This window comes from Schistocerca serialis, chromosome 4 (genome assembly GCF_023864345.2).
Source record: "Schistocerca serialis cubense isolate TAMUIC-IGC-003099 chromosome 4, iqSchSeri2.2, whole genome shotgun sequence".
In the NCBI taxonomy this organism is placed as follows: Eukaryota; Metazoa; Arthropoda; class Insecta; order Orthoptera; family Acrididae; genus Schistocerca; species Schistocerca serialis.
The window spans coordinates 117,704,039-117,707,285 of record NC_064641.1 but is presented as its reverse complement, the minus strand read 5'-3'; positions in this window follow the sequence as shown (position 1 = coordinate 117,707,285).

The following is a 3,247-nucleotide window of genomic DNA, read 5'->3' as shown; positions in this document are numbered from 1 at the left end:
CCTCTAAACTTATTTGCATTTGCGTTAAAAGATGGTTCAAATGGCTCTGAGCACTATGCGACTTAACTTCTGAGGTCATCAGTCGCCTAGAACTTAGGACTAATTAAACCTAACTAACCTAAGGACATCACACACATCCATGCCCGAGGCAGGATTCGAACCTGCGACCGTAGCGGTCACGCGGTGTTAAAAGATGACAGAGAGTGGATGGAGTGATCGGTTGAGATGGAGTTGTAACGAGGTAGGATTTAATTGTGGACTGATGATGCATTGTAGAGAGAGAGGGAAATGTCGCTGTAGGTCATTTGATCATTTTTGCCGTTGTTCTGTCGGGATGCATCATTGTGTGAGATAACCTGCTGAAAGCATGTATCGAGGAGCACCGATATCGATTATGACAACATCGCTATGGCCGCTTCTTTGTTTCTTCGTGCCAGAACGAGAGAGGGAGTTATGTGATGGTGTTTAACCGTGTGCATGGTGTGAAGATGTTAAGGAATCGGGGTAAGAGCACAAGTAAATTTTGTGACCATGAATGTGGTTGATGCTGAGTAATCGTTCGTGTACCTCACGAGACGTAATCCGCGGTTCGCGAAGTCGTAAACCACGAGAACAAGCGCGGGAACATGATCAGACGCCCGCGAGCATCTCATCCGCGCCCGTAAATGAAACTTGGATTGCATATATTGCCACGAACGCCGCATCTGGATTTCAGTGTGGGATGATGTATTGTGGTGTAGTGTTACTGTATGTATCACTGTATCAATATATTTGTTAATTTGTGAAGAGTGTAACAGTGCAGCCCTGTGCAGCGGAAGTGTTAAAAAATACATCAATGGATTATACTAGGCTAAAACTTGAATTCTGGTAGTTCGCACTCCTTTGTTCCCCTTGTTAGTTATCGTTTATTACAGCAATACTCAAGATGCTGTTCCTAGACTGCAAAGGAAGAAGCGAATGACGATTGGATTCATGAGGTCAGTGGGTGCAATTAGCAAATACAGTCGGAACTATAACCCCACCCTCCCCCATTCGCTTACACTGCGTTCGGCGCATACAACTGCGTGTTCTGTGTGTGACGTAGAGCACTGTCTACTTGCGATCGTTAATAGTAAACCTCTCGGTCATCAGAGGACTTCCATCCTGTTTCGACACATTCCTCTAGACGAACGAAGATTTATGCGACGTAATCCATCCCCCTGCCGCATTTTGGGCATAAAACCGAGTCTTCAATTTCATAATTACAGTGATTCTAAGTTTGCGACAGGTATTTGTGAGGTACTACAGCCCCCATACATACATACAGATGTCCAGTTTACAGAGTTAGTGGCGGCCTGACGTGTCATTTCACATGTCAAACACCGCTGCTATGCGTTTGCCTCTTCTCTTTAAGAGGCATTCTCTGTTACTAACGATCGTTTTATATAGGACTGATGCGAGCATAGTATAATTTCTGAACCGTGATCGGATGTTAACAGTAGGGGCTTTACGCCTCTGGAAAGCTATACTGTACATTTACCACGAGGAATCGATGTTTTCAGGAAGTAGTTTTTCATTTTACAGTTTGTCACCACAGTTTATCGCAGAGAAACCTGCAAGGAGAATATATGTCATGCGCTAGAAATATATTTCTTACATTTGGATAGTAACAGCGTTGCATTCCATACTATTAATAGGTCGGAAACCGCAACGATCTAACATTACAGCGTGTTTTAAGTGCAGAACCTTGTAGCCTTAGGAGTGCATGTGTTTATGTTCTCTCCTACCTATATCTTCTTGGTAATGACCCCAGACTCTAGAGCAGTACTTTAGAATTGAGAGCGCAGTTGATTTACTAAAACTGCTGTAAACTCCGTCCGTCTGGAGCCCCATCATGCATAAAAACCACCCGTTTCTTGTTCTTAACCGTCTGTTATATTATCACAACAGTTTCATATCTACCATACACCGATAAGGGGTGTTAACTTTCTCGACATTCCCGCATCGGGAGAAATCTTGTGCTCTTGGATGGGTGCGGGGCAGCAGTTACGGCCTCGGCTCGCACTGTTCCTACATGATGGTTCAAATGGTTCAAATGGCTCTGAGCACTATGGGACTTAACTTCTGAGGTCATCACTCCCCCTAGAACTTATAACTACTTAAACCTAGCTAACCTAAGGACATCACACACATCCATGCCCGAGGCAGGATTCGAACCTGCGACCATAGCGGTCGCGCGGCTCCAGACTGTAGCGCCTAGAACCGCTCGGCCACTCCGGCCGGCTTCCTACATGAAACGTGGAATGTAGCGGTTTACTTCTGGTCAGCTGCCGATTAAATCAGTACCAGTGCTGCAGTGAGTTTTTGTCAAAGACAATGCGAGGAGACCTTTCGGTCCTTAACATTATCCTAAAAATGTGAGAATGCCCTGTGACTCCCATCCACTACAGAAAGCTCGTAAATTACGCACTATGATCGAAATGCTAGAGATATGTAGGTTGCTGTCTGGTACACTTTGGTGTTTATATTCTAGAATTAACAATGAATGAACGTACTGCAGTCTTCTATTTACATTCGCAATGGTACTCGCAAGTAGTGGAGGGGCTGTTTACCGATGACACAGAAATTGGGCAGCACGCAGCCGTGTCATTAGTCGGTGTTGAAATTACGGTAAAATTGCTAAAATTGATCGCAGTATCCACTGTGATGCTTATTACTGAAGTACATTGGCGATGCCTTTTCCATCCCATCCATCCACTAGTACACTGCTGATTACCAGATAATGGTTGACCAATTTTGCTTGTCTGAGATGTAAAAAGAGTCTTGGTGGAGGGGGAACGCCTTCTGAGGATGGCTGACACCGAAACAGTAATCGTGTACATGGCAGCAATATGAGGAGTCAATCAAACGGAACACAGCGCGACCAGCTATCTCGTCAACTGTGAATGATGAGTTTAGATGTGAAGGTCGTCAATCGCCTGCGGACAGCAGTTTGGAAATACTACACAATGCCTCAAAACTCTTCCAGTTTCCTTAAGTTGTGACTGTCTTTTATTTCAATCACTCAGTGTGTGTGTGTGTGTGTGTGTGTGTGTGTGTGTGTGTGTGTGTGCGTGTTGTGGGAGCAGCAACAACAACATGATTTACACTGTCCGATGTCCGCCCCAGTAGCTGAGTGGTCAGCGTGACGGATTGCCGTCCTCTGGGCCCGGGTTCGATTCCCGGCTGGGTCGGAGATTTTCTCCGCTCAGGGACTGGGTGTTGTGTT